We start from the raw sequence: 8,246 nt of genomic DNA on the forward strand, positions 1-8,246 counted from the left end.
GTGATGGTGTATGATCATGGATGATCACGTCCTACGCTTCTTCTACAGCCTGGGGACACACGCAAATGGTTAGGGGAGAAGGGAGGAAGCCGGACTCCACTCTTAGAGGCCAAGATAGCCTTGAAGGTGGATGCAGTGTAGAAAGTAGTTTCATGGGAGTTCCATGGAAGGGATGATGGGTGCGACCCTTGAATGGATCTTATCAATACTGGAAGTATGTGATAAGGATTGATAGAGGCGTGCACTGGAGGAGCATGGCCGAACACAATAAGAGGAGGCACATGATCTAATTAGATCATGTATAAGGTAACCGATTTTATAATTACTTTCAAGTTATGATTCTGTCTCTTGTGGTGCGGTTAGATTTGGGTTTAGTGAGAAATTAATCGATTATATATGGAACCATCCATGCAATGACAGATCCTTGTCTTAGGTTATCGGATCATATGCTTGTGTAATGTGAAATGTTTGTCACATATTATTATTGATCATAACGAATGTTAGTTATCAACCTTGGGTTGGTAACCTATATGCAAAGCATTGGCTAAGAGCCATAAAGAAGAGTCTAGCTAGTACTTGGTGGCGTGGACCAAAAGTACTGAGCTTGGGTGTTATTATTCAAGGAAGGCCGTGTGTGATCTGATCATGGGTAAACCTAATCCATAGATGATGGGTCAAGGTGTTGGATCTGACTGATCAAAGGATGCACCAGTTGTAAGAGCAGTAGTGATCGGCTTCGTTGGGATATGGTTCCACGGCCGGTTAGGTATGTGTGAAGACTCATCAGTTCTGGGTCATGTGGGGTGGTTGGTTGATTGACTTAGGATCTGATGGGCATTGTTAGTCCATGAGATGGACTTGGTTTCATAGGCTGATAAGCTAAAGGATGTTGAATGAAGCATGAGCCGGGAAGGGCCAAATGCATGTCCTTAGCTGTTTGAAGACTTCTCAAGGGTTACTTTAGTCGTGGGGATGGTTGGCTGAATGACTAAGTACCTAGGGGAGTTGTTTTATGTGTAAAGAAGCTGGATGCAGTATATGGCAGCTGGCCATAGCTAGGACTTAGCTAGGTTTGAGTGTGACAGCTCGATCAGCTGGTTTACGAGTTCATTCAGCTAGAGCAGCTGGGCCGATGAGCTAACAAGGTCCGTGGATATGGCTAAGGTATGATCTAGTAACTAATGCTTAGTTCTAGATAGAATGGACTAGGGGAATGGAACCTCAGATTCATATGACTTGATTCGGGTATAGGATCAACCTTTGAGCTAGCTGGTTAGTTGAAAGTACGAACCATTAGCTGAGGTGATTCGACCGGACGAGTATTAGATTGGTTATAGACCAATGGATGATGATATTTTTCCGCTGCATATGTGTTGTATTGATCTAAGCTATGGAATGACTAAGATAGTCTTAAGCTAAGATCTAAGTTAGCCCTCGACTATGGGCGATAATATAGATAAAGGGCGAAAATTTTAGAGGTTCGGTCAGTGTATGGACCGAGCGACGTGAGGCATCGACCGCGGCATACTCGGCCGGGATCGGGTTTTACAAGTTGGTATCAGAGCATGCTTTATCATGTTAAGGACAGTGCTCAAAGATGTTGAATTCCAAACCGAAATTATTTCTGAAAACTGAGATGATTTGGAACCTTAGCGGTGGTGAGCCAAAAGAGATTTGAGGTAAGACTGGGTTACATGCTTGTGAACGGGGGAGTTCCAACATGAGCCGGCTTAGCCAAGATGCACTCTCTAAGGGCGAGACCTTGAAAACAGAAAGGTTAGTTATCTAGTTATTTGGAAATAATAGACGGATTGGACGATCGATGCAGTGCAAGATCTTTGTATGGACGACCTGGACCAGGGAATTACATGGACCAGGGAGTGGCTTAGGTTGAAAGAAACGTGCAGCACTCTCTTGGAGGTTCGTGTTATCCCTTGGTGGCCGTTCAAAACAAGTGAGCATATGCGGTGTTCATATTGGTCTAAGGGAGACGCTACATGGCTAGTACATGAGTGGGCTTTTGATCAGATGGATCAGCTTGGACTCAGTGTAAGTCAAGGTAGGATTCCTTAAGATTGAGTGAATGGAATGGATCAATTCCAAGAGGAATTGGAAACACGATGTTAAGTATCTTAGTATGATGAGGATTGAGGTATACTATAAACACTTTTGTTAATGGTATGGGACGTTCAAAGATGTGTGATGCTTTGGAGAATGGTATGGGACGTTTTCCAATTGTTTGATCAAACCGAGATCTTACTCATCTAAGTACTTAATGATCGGTGGTGTGGAAACACACATACTTTTCGATACTGGAGCTACACATAGTGTTGTGAGTCCAGGAATGGTCGGAGAGGGTTTGTTCCAGATGGCAACATGGGAGTGTCTTGTCATAGTGAATGGGGCCAGTTGGCAGGTGATGGATTCACTAGGGCTGGTTAGAGACATCCCGGTATTGATCACAGACAGGGTAATGCCTGTGGATCTGATTGTTGATCACAGACAGGGTAATGCCTGCGGATCTGATTGTTGATCACTGACAGGGTAATGCATGCGGATCTGATTGTTGTCTGCCTTGAGAATCACAAGGTGATATTAGGCATGGACTGGTTTGGACAGAATCGGGCCACCTTGGACTGTCATCAGGGTATGGTGCAGTTTAAGAGTGGGTGTGGACCCCTGATCAGGTTCCAAGGCTTGGAAATAATCGGGCCACTCTGGACTGTCACAGAGAAAGGGTGCAGTTTGGGAGTAGGTGTGAACCCCTGATAAGGTTCCAAGGTATTTGTCCGACCTCTGGATGCTTAGTGATATCAGCAATCCAAGTGGAAAGGATGCTTGAGAAGGGTTGTGAGGCTTATTTGGCCAAAATCGCCACTAAGGAGGTTGAAGGAGCTGGTGACCCGGACGGGATTCCGCTGGTCAGGGAGTTCGAGGACGTGATTCGGGCGCTATAGGGCATTCCCCTTGATAGGGCTGACCCGTTCATAGCAGAACTAGAACCAGGGACGGCCCCAATGTCCAAAAGTCCTTATCGTATTGCTTCTGCCAAGATGGCCGAGCTGATGTCGATCAAGTCCAGTGAGGGATGCGGATCCCAGCACAACCAAGTCGGAGATTGACCTAAGGTTGGAATAAGAATGATCAAGTCCAGTAAGGGAAAAGGATCACATGACGACCTATTTGGAGATAGGCATATGGTCGGGTTGAAAACGGTTGAGTCCCTGAGTTGACCAGGACCGGAATATAATCGAGTCCATGAAAGGACCAGGATCGGATTATGACAAAGTCCAGTAATGGACAGAGTCAAAATGAGGCGGTTTAGTCTACAATGGACAAAGATCCGGAAAAAAAAATGAAGTCTAGAGTAGACGACATTCTAAAAAGAGATATGGAATTGGTGTGTACAAGGACATCAACCTGGAGAGTTGGGTCAGTGACACAAGACATGTCCTTGTATGGGTGCTTGATGGACCACTTGATAAGATTTTGGATTAAATCTCTATCAAGTGGGGGAGACTTGTATATATGATGATCAAGGCGTGATCAATGAAAAGGAACATAGAGGGAAATGTAATGAATTGGTTAGGAAGAACCAATCGAGCATGCTCCATGTTCCCAATGCAAAGAATTTGGTTGGAATCTTTTGTCTTCAGACAGGACGGCAACACCACAGGATTCGAGGACGAATCCATCCTAAGTGGGGGAGACTTGTCATGTCCCCGTTCCTGGAACTTGAAATGGGACATAGACGTTTCAATAGAGATATGGTCGGATTCAAGAATCCAATACCAAGAGGCATTCAAAGGCATCAAAGAGGCAGTATTGGAGGGCAATCAAGAGGGGAGTTGAGAACGCCCCTCTGGTGAGTTTTGATTATTGTTTGCCACGCCAGGGCTTCCTCTACATTCATACATCACACGAAAATAGCCTGGAGAGAAGATAGGAGGCCGGAACCCACTTCCAATGGTTGAGGCAGCCTTGAAGGCAGATATGTGTAGAAAGGCAGTTCCATGGCCATTGAAGGGGGAAGTGATGCATGACCCTGTGATGGTGTATGATCATGGATGATCACGTCCTAGGCTTCTTCTACAGCCTGGGGACACACGCAAATGGTTAGGGGAGAAGGGAGGAAGCCGGACTCCACTCTTAGAGGCCAAGATAGCCTTGATGGTTGATGCAGTGTAGAAAGTAGTTTCATGGGAGTTCCATGGAAGGGATGATGGGTGCGACCCTTGAATGGATCTTATCAATACTGGAAGTATGTGATAAGGATTGACAGAGGCGTGCACTGGAGGAGCATGGCCTAACACAATAAGAGGAGGTACATGATCTAATCAGATCATGTATAAGGTAACCGATTTGATAATTACTTTCAAGTTATGGTTCTGTCTCTTGTGGTGCGGTTAGGGCCAAGTATGGCACGTCCCTTTAAGACTATCAATTGTGATGTAAACTAGGTTTGCATGGTGTAGTCTGTTGGATCAGACTTCATGGCACTGAGCCATGGCATTGGCCGGTTCAGGAATGATGTCCATGGCCTTAGCCGGGCTGTTCTTGATCGAGATATATATGTTCTGGATCGGTTCTTTGGAATCTGATTATGGTTATCTCTTAGTTATGAATTTTCATGAGTTTTCATGAATCTTAATCAGTTTTTAGGAATTGATTTGATGATGCCCACTTTGGGCCGGTTTGGATGATCTTGAACGAGATCTCTAGGATCAAGGCCGGTTCTGCAAATTCTGATTATGGCATTCTTTTAGTTGGGAATTATCATAAATTTACATGAAATTTATTTTGTTTTTGGATCACATTTGAAATCGGCGAGATTTGGGTTTAGTGAGAAATTGATCGATTAGTTATGGAACCAGCCATGCAATGATAGATCCTTGTGTTAGGTTATCAGATTATATGCTTGTGTATTGTGAAATGTTTGTCACTTATTATTATTGATCATAAGGAATGTTAGTTATCAACCTTGGGTTGGTAAGCTATGTGCAAAGCATTGGCTAAGAGCCATAAAGACGAGTCTAGCTAGTACTTGGTGGCGTGGACCATAAGTACTGAGCTTGGGTGTTATTATTCAAGGAAGGCCGTGTATGATGTGATCATGGGTAAGGATGGACGACCTAATCCATAGATGATGGGTCAAGGTGTCGGATCTGACTGATCAAAGGATGCACCAGTTGTAAGAGCAGTAGTGATCGGCTTCGTTGGGACATGGTTCTGCGTCATGTGGGGTGGTTGGTTGATTGACTTAGGATCTGATGGGCATTGGTAGTACATGAGATGGACTTGCTTGCATAAGCTGATAAGCTAAAGGATGTTGAATGTAGAATGAGCCGGGAAGGGCCCAATGCATGTCCTTAGCTGTTTGAAGACTTCTCAAGGGTTACTTTAGTCAGTGGGGATGGTTGGCTGAATGACTAAGTACCTAGGGGAGTTGTTTTATTAGTAAAGAAGCTGGATGCAGTATATGGCAACTGGCCATAGCTTGGACTTAGCTCAGTTCGAGTGTGACAGCTCGATCAGCTGATTTACGAGTTCATTCAGCTAGAGCAGCTGGGCCGATGAGCTAACAAGCTCCGTGGATATGGCTAAGGTATGATCTAGTAACTCTTGCTTAGTTCTAGATAGAATGGACTAGGGGAATGGAACCTCAGATTCATATGACTTGATTCGGGTATAGGATCAACCTTTGAGCTAGTTGGTAGTTGAGAGTACTAACCATTAGCTGAGGTGATTCGACCGGACGAGTATTAGATTGGTTATAGACCAATGGATGATGATATTTTTCCGCTGCATATGTGTTGTATTGATCTAAGCTATGGAATGACTAAGATAGTCTTAAGCTAAGATCTAAGTTAGCCCTCGCCTATGGGCGATAATATAGATAAAGGGCGAAAAATTTCGAGGTTCGGTCAGTGTATGGACCGAGCGACATGAGGAATCGACCGCGGCCTAGTCGGCCGGGATCGGGTCTTACAAGTCTGGTGCCAGCAGCCGCGGTAATTCTAGCTCCAATAGCGTTTTTTTAAGTTGTTGCAGTTAAAAATCTCGTAGTTGATCCTTAGGATGGGTCGCCCGGTCCGCCTTCGGTGAGCACCGGTCGGGTTGTCTCTTCTGTCGGCGATATGCTCCTGGCCTTAACTGGCCGGGTCGTGCCTCCGGTGCTCTTACTTTGAAGAAATTAGAGTGGTCACAGCAAGCCTACGCTCTGTATACATTAGCATGGGATAACATCATAGGATTTTGATCCTATTGTGTTGGCCTTCGGGATCGGAGTAATGATTAACAGGGACTGTCGGTGTGACACCCCCGATCGTAGATGACCGGAAATGACACGGTCGATGTTCCTCGATGGTCAATCTGAGGTTCTCAGAATACTTCCGGTCGCCTTAGACCAACAACCAAAGAACACCAACGCTCCTATCGGATATAACTCTAGGCCTTTCAACCCGACAAGCAATACCCGATAGGTAGTTTGTTCGGACAAGGACTAATATCATATGGAACCTCTACTTTAAAAAAACATTCGTTATATATCAATCAAAAGTATCTTACAAAATTTGTTATGAATTAACCTCGAGGTTTTCGGTCAATAAATCTTATAAATAAGAAATATCAAAACGCCTTTGCAAGGATAATAAAACTACCGCTGGCTAATGATGTTCCTTCTTGTCCTAGTGTAAGGTCTCCTGCCGATTGGTTAACTGCTTCACAAATGAGTCATGAGTAACTAGTTTAATCAGTGAGCCTAGTCCCTCACCCTAACATATATTAATAATATCTCAAGCAATCAAGTCCATTTTTATGCAGTGGAAATATATTCCATAACTAATAAGAATGCATATATAAGGCCCATCATTCCATCAATGTGAATCTTATTTTAAACATCATCTCCACGACACCCGCCATTCATTCATACTTATAGTATATATATACTAAACCCGGAAAACCACCAAGGCTAACCGAGCCTAGCGGGGAAATAAGTATAACCATCATCTCCATTAGATATTCCAAGATCGAACATCTAACGCTGCATGCAGTTACACGGCCTCCAGGGTGCGACCCCATCATCGTGTCCTCGTAACCTTGTTCCGTATCGCAGGAACAATTCACGGTAATGCGGGAACTTTCGGGAGAGTGAGTATACAATAAGACTTCACATGATTTATACTTATATATTTAATATTATACATAGAGGTTTGGAATAAACCTCTATGATCATTTATAAATATTTATTAATTGTTTACACTAAGTAAACACCTCACCAATTCAATATTTGATCAAGAGACAAAGCCTATCAATCATCTACATTTTCAATCATGCAACACTAATTATAACTCTTTAATCATATATCTAGACTCACCTTTAAATCCATGAGATTGGCTAAGGAAGACTATACTCGAGCTCAAGCTAATCACACTCGACTTCTGGAATATTCTCGATTTAAAAGCACCACAAGGATCCGGCTGATCCGAACACTATCCTTGACCATCTGTACCAATAACAGAACGGTTGGAAAAAAGGTTAATCAGTCCGGTTCAACCCAACAGTTCAAGATTCATGACAACTACAAAGGCAAGTTCAAGGCAGCTTCAGTTCGGTTCAAACATAAATCGTTTCAGTTAAGTTGTCTAGATGCTAGGGGACCATGAACTGAACTAATATAAATACACACAAGGTATTAAGAAATTTATCCAGAGAGGAAGAACAACAACTCATCCAGCTGGTTACAATCTAAACTGATCTAGATCAAAAGGCAAAACAGTTTACCGGTTCAAATCAAACACTGTCTGAACTCAACTGATACTCCAACTTAAGATGAAGCCACGCCAAACCTGATCAGTACCACATCAAGAAAAGGTCGGACTCAATCACAACAAAGCTGAATCGCAGTCAATCCAACAGAAATACTCACATAAAACTGATCCACACAACAACTTACATCATTACCGATTAAAATCAAAGGGTGAAAACATGGGTGATTTTCAACTTCAGGACACCAAATCTCCAACTCTTTACCACACAAATACTTACTGATTAAAGTCACAAGATGGTGAGAAAGGGTCGTCCAAGCTCACTTCTCTTCCCTGATTTTTTTCTAAATTTTTCAACCAATTTTTCTAACAGATTTTTCTCTCTTCTTTCTCTCTTTCTCTCTGAACTTTTCTCTGGTTTTCTATATGTTTTAGGACATCCTGAGGAGAGAATAGGGTATTTATATCATAAGGAGTTGC

General features: G+C 43.2%; 1 long non-coding RNA gene across 1 annotated transcript in view; it reads left to right on the forward strand.

Annotated features, from left to right (window-relative positions):
• LOC117129834 overlaps window positions 1-6,025 on the forward strand; it is a 7,251-nt gene extending 1,226 nt beyond the window's left edge. Inside the window, exons 2-3 of the long non-coding RNA XR_004453385.1 lie at window positions 2,647-2,652; window positions 3,854-6,025. This is a non-coding gene — a long non-coding RNA (uncharacterized LOC117129834). The remainder of the gene's footprint in view (window positions 1-2,646; window positions 2,653-3,853) is intronic.
• The last annotated feature ends 2,221 nt before the right edge of the window (window positions 6,026-8,246 follow it).

This window comes from Brassica rapa, unplaced genomic scaffold (genome assembly GCF_000309985.2).
Source record: "Brassica rapa cultivar Chiifu-401-42 unplaced genomic scaffold, CAAS_Brap_v3.01 Scaffold0190, whole genome shotgun sequence".
Classification (NCBI taxonomy): Eukaryota; Viridiplantae; Streptophyta; class Magnoliopsida; order Brassicales; family Brassicaceae; genus Brassica; species Brassica rapa.